This window comes from Octopus bimaculoides, chromosome 23, assembly GCF_046866305.1.
Source record: "Octopus bimaculoides isolate indiv1 chromosome 23, ASM4686630v1, whole genome shotgun sequence".
Taxonomy (NCBI): Eukaryota; Metazoa; Mollusca; class Cephalopoda; order Octopoda; family Octopodidae; genus Octopus; species Octopus bimaculoides.
Window position 1 is genome coordinate 1,769,178 of NC_142950.1, and position 17,500 is coordinate 1,786,677.

General features: G+C 34.8%; 1 long non-coding RNA gene across 1 annotated transcript in view; it reads right to left on the reverse strand.

The window, feature by feature from the left end:
• Window positions 1-3,616: 3,616 nt before the first annotated feature.
• Window positions 3,617-17,500, reverse strand: part of LOC149131282 (uncharacterized) — a 163,134-nt gene continuing 149,250 nt past the window's right edge. Inside the window, exon 3 of the long non-coding RNA XR_016238061.1 lies at window positions 3,617-4,347. This is a non-coding gene — a long non-coding RNA (uncharacterized LOC149131282). The remainder of the gene's footprint in view (window positions 4,348-17,500) is intronic.

Sequence of the window (17,500 nt, forward strand, 5' to 3'; positions counted from 1 at the left end):
ATATGTATACATATATATATATACATATATATATATACATATATACATATATACATAATATACATATACATATATATATACATATATATATATACATATATACATATATACATATACATATATACATATATACATATACATATATACATATATATATATACATATATATATACATATATATATACATATATATATATACATATATATATATACATATATATATATACATATATATATATACATATATATATACATATATATATATACATATATATATATATACATATATATATATATACATATATATATATATACATATATATATATACATATATATATATACACATATATATAACATATATATATATACATATATATATATACATATATATATATATACATATATACATATATATATATACATATATATATATACATATATATATACATATATATATATACATATATATATATACATATATATACATATATATATATACATATATATATATACATATATATATATACATATATATATACATATATATATATATACATATATATATATATCACATATATATATATATACATATATATATATATACATATATATATATACATATATATACATATACATACATATATATATACATATATATATATACATATATATATATATACATATATATATATATACATATATATATATATACATATATATATACATATATATATATATACATATATATATATATACATATATATATATATACATATATATATATATACATATATATATATATACATATATATATATACACATATATATATATACATATATATATATATACATATATATATATACATATATATATATACATATATATATATACACATATATATATATACATATATATATATACATATATATATATATATACATATATATATATATACATATATATATATACATATATATATATACATATATATATATACATATATATATACATATATATATATACATATATATATATATATATATACATATATATATATACATATATATATATACATATATATATATATACATATATATATATATACATATATACATATGTATATTCATATATATACATATGTACATATATATATATGCGTGTGCGTGTGTGTGTGTGTGTATAGATATATATTTGTATGTGTGTGCCTGTGAATGTATCTATGTATATACTCGCGCATGCATATCAACATACATGCATATCAACATACATGCATACATGTTTTTACATACACACACACTCACACTCCGGTTTGAGAAGAACCTGTTCATTTTGTCATGAAACTATATTCTTAAAACACTCGATTCTACTGCTGCTGCTGCTGCTGCTGCTGCTGCTACTACTACTACTACTACTACTACTACTACTACTACTACCACCACTACTACTACTACTACTACTACTACTACTACTGTCTTATATGCTAACAAACATCTACATTAGTTTTGATTTTTTTTTTTTTTGCCGAGTACTACCTGTGCTGGATGCTCCTTACCTTTTGTACTTTTCTTTTAGTTTCAAAACTCTTCAGTCAATAGAAAACAGCTTTCATGTTACAATCATCAGAATAAAAGCCACACATCTACAAATCTCGACCGTTATCTGGAATTATATCTGTCTACGTTGCAACAATTTTAGTAATATTCTTTAAATAAGTCTCTACAAGAGATAAGAAACTATTCAAGTGCTACCATTTCTTTTTACCGTTGGCCCTCTTCTTCCATATTTTCCTCTACTGGATCTCTGTAGCCATTCAATATTTTCAAAACTCCAATAATATTTCTATAGTTATATATGATTAAGAATTGTATAAAAAGATTTGTTAAAATACTTTGTGCATTGTAAGAGTTTAACCAATTAGATGATCAAAAATATTAACAAAATAATCTTACATGAACCTCCAGCGGTTGTATGGAACCTGGTTGAGATCCACTTTGTAAGAAGCTTAAGTTTGTCTTTTCTCCTGGAAGTGTATTTCTCAGCTTAATGTTATCTCTTAGTTCTGAATGATAAAAGCCATGAGTATTACATTATACACGCGCAAGGCGGCGTGGTTGGCAGAATCGTTAGCAAGGCGGGAAAAGTTCTTAGTATTTCGTCCGTCTTTGCTGTCTGAGTTCAAATTCCACCCAGGTCGATTTTGCCTTACATCCTTTCGGTGATTATGAAGTTCGTACCAGTTATGCATTGGCGTGAATGTAAAATACCATCCCGCACTCCCAAAATTTCTTGTGTCTATGGTAGAAAGAATTATACGAGGGGTGTATTAAAACTGTTGAGCCTTGAATTCTTGTACATTCATCAGAAGTCTTGTACCGTGTTTGTTTTTTTTTTGAGGCTCAAGACTTCATACACCCCTCGTATTACGCACGCTTTCGTGGCTGTCATTATCATCCGTATTGTCGCTAACGTACATAGACAAACCAATAATCTTCGAACATTTACCTAACGGAATCGCACGTGCATGACAATTGGAGAAAAGCCAGAGATGTGTCTCAATACGTTGACTAGCATGATATAATATTAAACCATGTAAGATTACATGTAAATTATTATCTTGAACTAATCCTAGCCGTTTTTGTCTGACGCACCGTGAATTCTACCAATCCAGAAGAATATTCTACTTTTCGAGCAAAGAAGGAATAAGAAAAAAAAATTGATCTGCACAGTTTATGACCATACAATGACAGGTCAAACTGTGCTAACGTTTCTGCCAGTTCGGTTTCTCCATCCGACGAAATAAATATATTCAAAATTGACATAGAATGCGGATGGATTTTTCAAATTTTTATAAAGTCGGACATTATCACGTCCATTTGCGGTTGAATGCATTTATTGCTTCCCCTGTGTAGTTCGCAATATAAATGCCAGTAAATGCTGTTAAAGATATTGTATTACGAATTACAACTGGGATATTCGAAGCAAATTTCGACTTCAGGAGCGTGGTAAGAACATCAGGCGCACTTTAGTCTCCAAATACAAAGGAAATAGATGATATGCCATCGGGAAGAGAGGAATTTATTATAGAGGAATAAGTATTTTCAGATATATTTAACACGATTTTACTAACTTCTGTCTACCAAATTGAATTCATAATGTATTGGTAAAGCCTAGGCTATAGAAGGTTAATATTTATTCGTAGGATAATCGCAATGGAAGTGAAGCATATTCTAAATTTATATGTCTTCCAATAACATCCAACGGAAGAATGCTGCGAATAACTGTAAAATAGAATATGGGTGTGTAAATATCCGTTCTCCTGGTCTTTATTAATATCATCATCATGAGTGTGTGTGTGCTCCCGCTCGTATATATATATATATATATATATATATATATATATATGCACACACACACACACGCATAATATTAACATATATATGCATCTATATATACATAAATAGGATCGCGGTTTCGATTCCCAGACCGGGCATTGAAAGTGTTTATTGAGCTAAAACACCTAAAGCTCAACGAGTCTCCGGGATGGGGTGGTGTTCAACCCTGCTGTACTCTTTCACCACAACTTTCTCTCACTCTTTCTTCCTGTTTCTGTTGCACCTGTATTTCAAAGGGCCAGCCTTGTCACACTCTATCTCACGCTGAATATATGTGTCTGTGGAGTGCTCAGCCACTTGCACGTGAATAAATGAGCTGCGACGTCACTGGTGCCAAGCTGTATCGGCGCCTTTTTTTTTCCCTGTGTAGGCATATGACTCACAGATGTTTGGAAGATAGTAGCCAGGCACCCCGTTACCACGTCCCAATTCCTGTCCACCAGAAGTTGTAGAACCTTCAGTTTTGATCGGTGGTTTGCAAAGATTAGGGCACTGACCCCTTGACGGCGGTGGAAAAATCCATTGTAGAAAAATGGAGCGATAATGGAGTGTCCAAAAAGAAGGCATGGATGTAAAAACCACAAAATAATGGGTTAATTAGGTTAAGTCTTATATGTGAAATACAATTGTTTTGAATGTGTTGTAGAAAATGGTCTAAATTTTATGGCAGTGAGTTGTAGGGGGTGGGAGCAGGAATGTGGCCTGGGTGCCAAGGAGGGGAAGGGGAAATTCTGGGGAAACGGTGGTGTAGATCGAAGCAGATGAAATGTGACATAAATGGATATTCGATCTGTGGCCCTTGTACAAATATTGGAAACAATTTGCATTTCATGATACTGAAATACAAACCCATCCACGTGGTTGGGTTAATTTTCGTTCTTGTTACCACCAATAATAATCGTTTCTATATTTCTGCACACAAGGGTCATTGATGAAGTGGTATTACAGGAAAACTGAAATGGAAGCCAAGAAGTTGATTAAATGACAGAAGTGAAAGAAAAGGAAAAAAAAGAAACATTGACTGAACATACTAAATGGAAAGAGAAAAAAAAAAGATCGATAAAGAGAAAAAAAAATACACTCACGTTTAATGTTAAGAGGAAACCAGGAAGAAATTATATGTAGCACGCACACACACATATATGTAGACATATAGACACATGTATGTGTGTGTATGTATGTATAAAAGCAAATTATAATATATGTCGTTATATCTATGGCAATATATATATATATATATATATATATATATATATATATATATATATATATGTATATATATATATATATGTATATGTATATATATATATGTATATGTATATATATATATATATATATATATATACATATGTATATACATATACATATATACACACACACACACACACATATGTGTGCGTATATATATATATATACACACACACACATACACAACACATATGTGTGCGTATATATATATATATATATAAGTATGACATAAAAAAGAAAGCCAATAAGATTTAATAAGTAGTACCGTGTAATCGTTTTACCCCTCGGCGCGAACCATTTTCTCTGCCGTGACAGGATGCCGCATTAATGCGAAAATTGGTGGGGAGTCCTTGCAGAACAACTACAACAATAACAACCACAGCAACAACATCAGCAACGACATAATGGAACTGTAAGAGCAGCAGCAACAATATCAACGGCATCATTAACTACAACAACAACAACAACAACAACAACAACAACAGCACTTCCAATGCGAAGGAAATGAAACCAATTCAACAGAAAAATCAAATAACAATAAATAACAACCACGAAAGGAACATAAATTTAAAGACCAAGAAAACCCACTGAGATCGGCAATAACAGCAAAGAGAAGAACCTTTAACAAAATGACGACATCCTTACAAACAGTTTCTGTCGCAGAGACATCTCCATGATCGTTCATTTGGCAGATATATTCGTTTCAAATTTAGGCACAAGGCCAGCAACTCCAGAGGAAGAGAATAATTGTTTGCATCGACCTTAGTGCTCATATATCATATATTTCATCCCCATCCTAACTGCAACTCCGAAAACATAAAGGTTAATGTCGACCTAGGTGGTATTTGAACACAGAGCGTAAATAGAGACGAAATGCAGCTAAGATTTTGGCCCGGCATAGGAACGAATCTGCTACCTTGATGTCTTCTGGTATTTATAAATATCGGTTTAAAATTTTAGAACAAAGCCAGAATGTTCTGAACAAAAAGTTCGTCGATTACATCGACCCCCAGTTCTCAACTGGTACTTATTTTATTGACGAAATTGCTCTAAGCATTTTGTCCGGTGCGTTAACGATTCAGCCTGCTGGACGCCTTCAAATTAGCAGAAATGTTAGTAATTTTTTCCTTCACTTTATCTTCTTCACTTTATCTTCTGTTCTTTTCTAAGTTGTACCTACACATTGAATAATGCAGTGTAGTCTTAAATACTTCCAAGAATACAGGATGTTTATAGAAGAAATATTTGAGCAAGCTTTACATAGAGCTAAACGTCGATTGCTCACATATGGTCGAAGCGTGAAATGTCGGCAGGAAGAGGAACAAACAAATTTCTCCGAGTGATTTGAACTCCGAGCGTAAAAATCCTGAATATATACCACAGGTATTTCTTATTAACTCTTTAACTGTTCTTCCATTCCAATGCTTAAAATGCTGCGAATTTACTTCATGGATTCTGCCCTGTAAGCATGAAAACGAAATTCTCCTGAAGGTAAATTGTCGAAACAAATCGCGCATAGCATTTTGTGCAACGCCTTTACTAATCAACAAATTGATGTTTAAAAACCCATTGGGTATTTAGATAAATTACATAACCCCACCACATCGACTGAATCAATAGTTTGGTACCCATGTTACGATGGTGGATTTTCAGAATCGTTTGGTTGTCGGAGGAAACGAGTGTGGTATTTAGTCACGGGTTTCACATAGGTCTGTGAAATACTACAGAGATCGATTTTGCCTGTGACTTTGAATGTTTGATAGAATAAGTACAAGTAAATAAGTAAATGAGCGTGAGAGTTGCCTGGATGTGAAGTCTCTAATCGCAGAGAGGAGGTACACATACTGCAAATTATTTTTGACTGAAGCTCTAAATAATCTGTTAATTCAAAGCTAATGCAACAACAATCACGCGTACAACACAATTAGCGGAAAAAGAAAGATATTAGCCATAGGGGGTTAGCACAGACAACAAATGCTAAAACTAACAACAATAAAACAACACAAAAGTGAAAAAAAAAACAGCACAAGAATGACAACAATTTAAAACAAGGAACGGTTGCCAGCTGGTAGAATCGGTTGCACACCGGACAAAATATTTAGCGCTATTTTGGCCGTCCTTACGTTCTGAGTTCAAATTCCACCGAGGTTGAATTTACCTTTCATATTTTCAGGGTTGATAAAATAAGTACAAGTCAAACACAGGGTTGATGTAATCGGCTTAACCCTGCCCCGAAATTACTGGCCTTGTGCCAAATTTTGAAAGCAAATATTACAACAACGTAACTGTAGCAACCCAGTAAAAACTACAATAGAACACCACTAACAACAACAACAACAACATGAACTGAATGACAATAACAACAGTAGCAATGGAAAGGTGAAAACACATTAGCAACAAGACAGCAAACACAACGGCGTCAACAAGACAAAAGACACAATAGCGACAACAAGGCTGCAACAGAATAGCAACGACAATACAACAAACACAATACCATTAGCAAGACCCACTAGCAACAACATTAATACAGCACCAATGATGCAAACACAATGCAAACTATCTCGGTGAACGTACTGCAGCGATTGTAACTTTGTTGGGACTCATATTCAGAAAGTATATCGATATATTTTAAATAACAATTTGGCTATCAGTTTGATAATTAAGCGACATCAAGTACATCTAGTAACCCATTTCCTTTCCTGGTGATCAAGCTGATTGAAATAAACTAGTAAAACGAAAAAACAGCCCACTGTAGAACTAAATAATAAATACAGCGACATGGTTCAGACATTGAATAGTAAGAGGGATTTTTTCTCTTCGGCACAATTCCACTGAAGTCTATATTGCCATTCATCCCTTAGAGGGCCAATAACAAATGTTAACCCCCACGTCAGGACATCGGGCGTGTTATAGGAGGCCTATACAACTTCGACTCTTCGCAAATCACAAATTTTCTTTTGGTCCGCGGGAGCAACAGCCTTCAAAGTCTTATATCGCCGTTCATTGCTCAAAATAAGGACAGCTGACAACTTATGAAGCGTCGATTTTTATGTTACTTGTCTTGTTTTCCATTTGTTTCTCTCGTTCTTTGCGTACCCAACTTTATCTTCGTATTTCATATTACGCTTTATGAAGTCCTGTACCCATATATGCGTGTCGCACCAGTTGATCCTGTCTCCTCTCATCAACCACGAACTTCTGCTGCCTTTACTAGAAAGGATTGTTATTTTTCTTTTTAACTCATGTTTTGTTGGAACACCTGGACTCTTGCATACGAAGCGGTTTTGCTGCCTACAACCTGCGGTTTTATGATATCTGTTCTTTTCATCTAACTAATTATTGTCCTGATCATTCTGGCAGTGCCAAGGAGACAAGCTTTTTTAACAGTTCTACTGGACACCCTATTCCAATTTGTTTTATATTCCTCCTGTTAACATCTGATACTGTCTCCAAGAAACCAACAATAATTGACACTAGTCTTCTTCTTATTATTATTGTCTTTGCACAACTTCTAACGTTGGAGATGTACTACGTGTCAGCTGTTCACCACCAGTGAACTAAGGTAACACCTCTTATTTTTCAAGCACCTTCCGGAGTATTCAAGCGGTTCCAAGCAGTAAGAAGGCTTGGAAGGTGAACTTCCTTATTTTTCATACCTAGATATAGACATTGGATCGTCTCTTTACAAACCAAAGATGCTAGAATTCTACATAGTAATAGCAACGCCAAATAAGTAAAGCCAAATAAGTAAAGCCAAATGTTGTGTGAGTCGTCAGCTCAATAATACAGGCGGATGCTTAACATCAAATGAAAAAAATATATATATTTCAATCGAATCATTTGAAACTCGGTGAACCCTCATCAAAGAGAAGGGTCGACAAATATACATAATACTTTCACTAGCTCTGTATCAAATAATTTGTTTAAATTAATGGATAAGAATCCACGATGTCAAACTGAACAAATCTGGCCTTGAACTTTCCTGCAACATCACTGAACCGCATAATGAGAAACTAGGGTCACAAAATTGGCTGGAATCCGAAGCTATTTTATTGATATTAATATTCATGAGTGCATGCTTGTTAGCCATAAAAAGACTTTGAAGTATTTACGTATGAATTTATGAATGCGTTTCTATCTGCTTAATTATAAATGCATATTTTATATTCACTTTCGTATAACCAGAGTAGATTACAAATGGTTTGATGCCATTAACATCGTCCGTCTTTTATTTCATTCCAATTATATATATATAATGTGTGTGTATGTGTGTGTGTGTATACAGACATTTATTCTTTTATTCTTTGATTTTTTTCAGTCAATTGATTGTGGCCATGCTGGAGCACCGCCTTTAGTCGAAAAAAGCGACCCCAAAACTTATTCTTTGGAAGCCTAGTACTTATTCAAGCGGTCTCCTTTGCCGATCCAATAAGATACGGGGACGTCAACACACCAGCATCGTTTCTCAAGCGATGCTGAAGGGACAATCACAGACACACAAACACAGACGCACAAAAGCACACACGCGTGCTTCTTTCAGTTTCCGTCTAACAAATCCACTAACAAAGCTTTGGTCGGCCCCAGGATATTAGAAGTCACTTTCCCAAGGTGCCAAGCAGTGGAACTGAACCCGGAACCTTTCGGTTGGTAAGCAACTTACTTACTACACAGCCACGCCTGCGCCTATGACCACGCTTACGCCTACGTATTATATATATGTTTACCTATCCACATATGTATATACATAAGTGTGTGTGCATAGATACACTTAAACCAAGGTATAAATAAAGACACAAACACACGCACATACACCCCCACCACAGACATACATATATTCACGTAGAAAATTATAGCTATATATATATATATATATATATATATATATATATATATATATATATATGTATGTGTGTGTGTGTGTGTGTGTGTGTGTGTGTGTGTGTGTGTGTGTGTGTGTGTGTATGTGTGTCTGTTTCTGTGATTTTTACCCTCTCAACGCCTGACAACCGGAGTTGGGTTGTTTACGTCCCCGTCACGTACTGGAAATCATTACCGAAAAGATAAGTACGAGGCTTAAAAATTGTCTTGGTACTGGGGTCCTTCATTTGACAAAAAAGAAAACCCCGCAATCTATTCATTAAAACAAAAAAAAAAACGACAAAAGATAAATGTTATATATGTATATTCATATATGTGTGTGTTTGTGTGTGTGTGTGTATGTGTACATATATACGTTTTTACTTATATATACAAATATGTATATATATGTGTGTGTGTCTCTGTATATAAATATAGAGATATAAATATTTATTTATATATAAATATAAGTATATATATGAGTATATATATATATATATATATATATATATATATATATATATATATATATATATACATATATACATCTTCATTTATATATACATATATATACACATCTTTATATATCCATATATATGTATATAAGTATATATATGTATGTATTATACATGCGTATATGAATATGTATATATCTATATACGGATATATATATACATATATATATATATATATGTATATATACACATGTGTTTGTATGAGTGTTTGTGTATGTTTCTTTGCGTGTGTGCAAGTGCATCTTTCTACGTATATATATATGTGTGTGTGTGTGTGTGTGTGTGTGTGCCCCACATCGTTCGCCTGCATCGCTACCATTTCACCTGAAATCCTACTACTTCTACCAACTATTTACTGCACAATCTACCGCACCCTCCACACTAACGCTACTCTTACCACCCCAAGTACTACTACTGCTGCTGCCTACTGCCACTACTACTACTACTACTACTACTACAGCTACTGCTGCTACTACTACAACAAAACTACTACTACTACCGCTATTATTGCTGCATTAACGCTCACCCCACCACCGCCACCATTGCTACAACTCTCACACAATTCATTACTCCTACCGTCCCTCTCATTACAGTAACTCCCACCCCCTACCTCGTCTCATACTCCATTCTTCCTAATTCAACACGAACGATCTCAACCTCAATGTCCACACGCTCTACTACTATAAATACGACAGCAACAACAACAAAAACTACTACTACTACTACTACTACTACAGCCTGGTATAGTAATGAGGTTATACTATCACCGCAGCCACATCATTTCCTTTGCATGTCAACGGCAGCGATAACCTTTCGCTAGATAACATACCTGGGCGTTCCGAATGCTAGAAATAGCAGGTAACCACCTTCTTCAGATTCTGTAAGCTTGTCTTAGAAAGACTCATTATTCAATATGGTTCCGAGTTCGAGGCTCACAGAAACACCTACTTGATGGTCACATTTGGAATGCCTTTTAGTGATACATCCTCCCAGTCAGTGTTCGTCTGGGATCAACCATAACCAAAGACAACTACTACTACGGCTACTACTACTACTATTAGTAACACTGCTGTTGATACTGCTACTACCACCACTACTACTACTACTACTACTACTACCACCACCACAACGACCACTACTACTACTACTACTACTACTACTACTACTACTACTACCTCTACTACTACTACAAGAATTTGAACTGCACACCATCATCAACCAACACAACAATAATCAAGTCTAGATTGCCGCTAGCATCGACACAACCGTCGCCCCCCTCCCCCACCCGAAGTCGGTGAATTCACTGCATTCCGTGCGTGTGTTCGCATACTTACATGCACAAAAACTTCACAACACATAATTTATAAGCACACACATACACCTACACACATGTACACATTTTCAGCCGCGCATACACATATGCATAGCAGGAGTGGTTGTGTGGTAAATAGATTGCTTCTCAACAACCTGGTTCCGGGTTCAGTACCACTGCGTGGCAACTTAAGCAAGTCTCTCCTGCTATAGCTCAGGGATGACCAACGCCTTGTGAGTGGGTTTGGTAGAAGGAAACTGAACGAAGCTTGTCGTGTACATAAAGCGGTGAGCTGGCAGAATCGTTAGCACTCCGGGCGAAATGCTTAGCAGAATTATGTCTGCCGTTACGTTCTGAGTTCAAATTCCACCGAGGTCGACTTTGCATTTCATCCTTTCGGGGTCGATTAAATAAGAACCAAATTCGTGCACGCTGTGATGCCCTTCATGTGTGTTTCCAGCTAGGCTAACTTCGTAACATCCATCTTTGAACAGGAACTTGAGCTCAATTCAGAAGGCTATGTGAAGCTGTTGGAGACTGTGACCAAACCCTGATTAAAGAGACCTGCAGCTGGAATTTTATTAAGGTCACATGTATATATGGCAGCACGATTGGCTTATTGCTACACATACGTCTGAAGTGGTTGAGGTAGTATCTATACAACTTCACAAAACCGAATGACTGAACTTCTAATTCTATGGATTATTATATCTGGGGTGCATAGGTTGATAAAAACATTGATCGATGGGGCTGAAACACGAAGGCCGGGCTTGTGGCCAAGATCAAGGAGAGATTTGAAGATCTTCCCAGAGACACAGTTAGAAACGTATGCACCAAGTCCCGGAACCGCCTTGAGGCCGAGGTAGAAGTTGAAGGCTGATACCTCGTGTAAACTGTTATCTTCCATAATTTTTCATTTTCTACAATACTTCTATTTTTGCTTAGGATATTTTGTTGTTTTTTTATCCTACCACGCAAACAATCATATTTAGCTTCAACACGCTGTATGTTGTCCGTTTGTCGCTATAGTGGAACATACGTTGTGTTTATAGTGTATTTTGATCTATCTATAAATGTATGTCTATAGATTACTGAAATGGAGACGGTGAATGTATTAGACTGTGTATAGATGTTGATGGTCAATATGTGCTTTTGATACTATGATGGTTAAGAATAACATTGAAAAATGTTATGAGGTGTGTCGATGACTGGAGTTATCATGGTTAAATATAGACCAACACTGAGTGTACAGAAAATATTTGTTTGTCTTCAAGGTTTTACTTTCTATATATTTCTCGTATTATTTGTGGATTTAGCAGACGTGATATTGACCTGTTAATACCCGAGATACGTTTGTGATGAAGTGCGTTTCGGGAAAGTTGGTTTAGATGTAGAATGTTGTCGTTCATACGAAAAGTAAAATTAAAATATTGTTGTTTGTGCATAAGAACTTGGATATTTGATAAAGATGTCTAAATTTCATAGGATTTCCTTGGAAACTTATTCGCAGCAGAATTGAACCAGCGAGCACCTGGTATTATTCGACGCATACAAAAGTTACACTTTCTTGACTTCGGAATTAATTCGGATTCGTAACCATTTGACAATTATGAGTATATTAGTTGTAGTGAGATTAAGGAAACGTATAGGTGGCCCTTAATTAGAGATTATCGCTACGGTGTTTAAAGGTGAAGAGTAATGCGGAGCGCAGGGGAGGAATAGATAAGTTCCATCCTGTTTATGTAAATAGGAGGCAATTTGAAAATTTTTAAATATTGATCTCGTGGAGGATGTTACAGTACATTTTGCATTATCTGTTTCTAATGGAGTTAGAGATGAATCTATGGAATGTGGTGTGGCCTATTTTAAGGAAATTCACCTTTAAAGACCACAAATTTAATTTCCAACTGAAGCCATCCATTAGATTCATTAAACCGACGAAAAGTGAGAGACGTGTGAACGTTTCTTCCACTTTTACTATCTCTAACTAATTATCTATGCATCTATCATATGGAGAGGGAGAGAAATTATGACGTATAAAGTATACTAAATATATATATAAATATATATGTGCGTGTGTGTATATATATATATGTGTGTGTGTGTGTGTGTGTGTGTGTGTGTGTGTGTGTGTGTGTGTGTGTGTGTTCGTGTATATATATATATATGTTTTAATATATATTCATATACTTAATGTTATATATGTGTGTATGTATATATGCATACATATATATATCGTGCCATGCGGACATTTATTGTGGTTTTAGAGTCAGGATTTGACTGCTATTTTTTCAGCGTGGTGGTATCTCTTGATACCCTGTATTATAATTTTAAATAATTATTACCTTTGATGGTTTTTATTCCCATGCTGACCACTTGATAAGATCAATATTTTAAATATCGATCTTATCCTTATTTATATAAATATAATTTTATCAGCGTATTTACTGCGCTGATATTCTGTCCGGATCACACGAAAGGTTGTTTAGGCGGGCTATTTAAGCTAGTCGTGTGCATACGTGCATATATATATATGTATACGTCCGTATATGTAAGTATACTGTTTATATACATGTATTTGTATTTATGTAGTGGAGTATATTCCACTGATGAAGGCAGAGCATTATTATTTATGCAAAGCCAGAAATCCAGGATTTGGAATTATCTTTATTTTTACTGGTTTTATTTGGTCTTCGTCTTCGCTAATCGTGCCATGCGGACATTTATTGTGGTTTTAGAGTCAGGATTTGACTGCTATTTTTTCAGCGTGGTGGTATCTCTTGATACCCTGTATTATAATTTTAAATAATTATTACCTTTGATGGTTTTTATTCCCATGCTGACCACTTGATAAGATCAATATTTTAAATATCGATCTTATCCTTATTTATTTATATATATATATATATATATATAGATAGATAGATAGATATACATATAAACATACATATATATGTATGTAGCTACATAAACAGATAGATAGTTAGATGGATAGATAGATAGATAGATATATCGATTGGTGTGTGTATACTTCGTACAGACACACACACACATATGTATATGTGTGTGTGTATGTAGCCATATGTGTGTGTCTTTTCGATATTGCTGAGAGAAATACTGTTACGTACGGTTCAATTACCTCGAAAATCCTGTACAAATGAAATACATGGAGGTAAATATGAGATTATATAAATGGGCCAAATTTACTATAAAATACAGAAAATTATCTAAAATTACATAAACAATAAACTAATAAAGAAATTTCGTTGGCGGATTATTTACGTCCAGGTATTAGAAAGAATTAATATGCTGGGAATAATGGAAAATTTAAGGGAGAGCGAGGTGTATACATCTAGGGATATATGATATAAGTAGAATGTAGAAACAGGATGAAAACTACTACAGAAAATTACTACAGAATAACAACAGTAAGACTAGAAGTATAGTTTTATACTTCTCAGGAGAAACATATTTATTTAATGAGGAAATATGAAATAAACTTGGAAGATTTTATACTTATATAAGAATAATGTACAGGTGATAAACTAATTGTTGTCCTGAACCAATGTTTGACAAGAGCAAAACCACAGAAAATCTTTGAATTTCGTGACCTAAAACGAAATTCCAAAATATACTAAAGCAAATGTATCTCTATAATACAGAAGATGCAGTGGAAGTAAGAAAGATGTTTGCCTTTCACTGCGCAGACGCACAAATACTCGCAAAAATAAATTGTGAAAGATGGCAATATTAAGAGCAGTCTATGAAATGTATACAAAGAAACACTTGATCATATCATATCTGACTTCGCATTATTTATAAATTCTGAATATACAGCTATGAATTGGCAACTATGAGCATTGAATAGCATGATGTATCCTAGCCCTAACGAACGATAAAACATTACATAACATTGGGTTGGCCATAAAGATCTCCCATTCCTGTCCAGAATGGCAAGGAGATAAAAGCATGCATTCCAGATATAACTATTAGGGATAAAACTGAACAAGATCCCTTCTGAACAAATGTTTGTACGAAAAAAAAAAAAAAAAAAAGGGAGATTGTGTCAAACTGTCAGAATCTTGTTATAGGATTAAGAACGATTTGGGGTAAGGAATAAAAAGACCTATCAATTTTAAATGGAGCTTTAGGTGTGAAACTAATATTATAAACTAATACATACATCACATCAAAGCTCGTAACTTTCCTCAATTCCACCGACAACAATGTTAGGCCCAAACTACAGCACACCCACAGCTTTTCTCAGTTCGATAGCACAACTAAAACATTATACTAGGTACACAGAACATTATACTTTCATCATAGCAGACTTTGTGGAAATACCATTCTTAGTTTAACTCATCGCGTAACCAACACAGTCACCATTCATTAAAATAACGCACCGCATACCACTTGAATAATCGATGATTCTTTCGCATCAGTATTTGACACAACACATTCTCCATCATTGCAGCCTATTAATATGTAATAACAAATTATTAGTAGCACAATTACTGCCGGGGAGTGGAACACATCACACCAATCACACACCGCAGCGGGAATCATTGAATTAATATGTAAAGCAGCTTAGCGTTCTACTAAGACGTGTACCGTTTATGTGAACAATAAGGAGGGGCTGAGCTGGCAGAATCTTTACCGCGCCAAGAAAAATGCATAGCAGCATTTCTTACAACCTCACGTTCTGCGGGTCGACCTACGCCGGGTTGGACTTCCCTTTTCATTCTTTCGGTATCGATAAAAGAAGTCACAGGTGAGCACTGTTTTCAATGGTATCAACTTATCCCTCACCTGTAATTGCTGTCCGTGTGCCACAATTGGAAATGAATATAAATACCAGGTAGGTCTAGTGCAACAAGATGAAAGCTTTGAATTTCAGGTGAAGCTCTTCCGATTATGTTCTATAAATTCCGACTAGCCGAGCCTATGATAAACGCATGTACTCAAGATGATCATCTTGTAGGATGGAACCCTAAATCAGGACCTCACATTTGCGAAACGAAGAACCTAACTACTCGGTCACATATTTGCAACCGTTCACCTTATTTCCACAACGTGTGAAGCCTTGAAATGCAGCCAGCAACAACAACCCACAATACATGTTGCAGGGGTAATGCATATCTGCATCCTCAAACGTCGAAGTTGCATGCACTTAAGCAACTTATAGCTGCAACATGTAATGCAGTGAAAGAATATTGCATAACAATTTTGAAGACAATATAATAATGGTTAAGGCGGCGAGCTGGCAGAATCGTTAGCACGCCGGGCGAAATGCTTAACGGTATTTCGCCAATCACCGCGTTCCGAGTTCAAATTCCGCCGAGGTCGACTTTGCTTTTCATCTCACCGAGGTAATCAAATTAAGTACTAGTGAACGACAGGTGTTGGTCTCATCGACAATCCCCTTCTCCAAAATTTCAGGACTTGTGCCTATAGTAGAATAAATTATTAAAGCTGTGAGCTGGCGGAATCGTTAGTACACTGGGCAATACACTTAACGCTATTTCGCCAGAGGTGAATTATCCAAGCCCCAAAGAATTCCTCTCAGCACATGGCTATGATGCTCCCCCACTACTTCTGCTCGTGATCAGAGATGCACATATCGTCAGCCACAAAGGGACATGTTCAACTGGTTAAAGTCAAGCAACAGACAAGCAAATCTGTGGTATTGAGCACAATATTTGCTGTAGCCCATCTTTTATACCAAGACAAAACAACGTACATGATAGCATTTCCAATCAGTTAAGATAAGTAACCATGAGAACCACTGCCTGGTACTGCATCAGGGCATTATTATTATTATTATTATGACAATGCTGGCAATCACGGTAATTATAATGATACTGATAATTATTATAATGATAAAACAATTAATACATAATGTGCAGATATTTAGTATAAAAAAAATAAAACTCCAAAGAAAACAAAAAAAAAACCTGCACCTTTGTGTGAATGTTGATTGGTCTGACGTAAGTGACGTCATTCTTAGCTTTAATGAGTTATTTGCAATAATTGATTTTTACATAGTTGCAGTAAAAATGGTATGTTAGTGTTGATGGTGGTGGTGGCGGTGGTGGTTGTGGTGGTAGTGTTACGGGTAAGTTACGAATATTGTAATGGTGAAGATAGTGGTAGTGACATTGGCGGTGGTGGTAG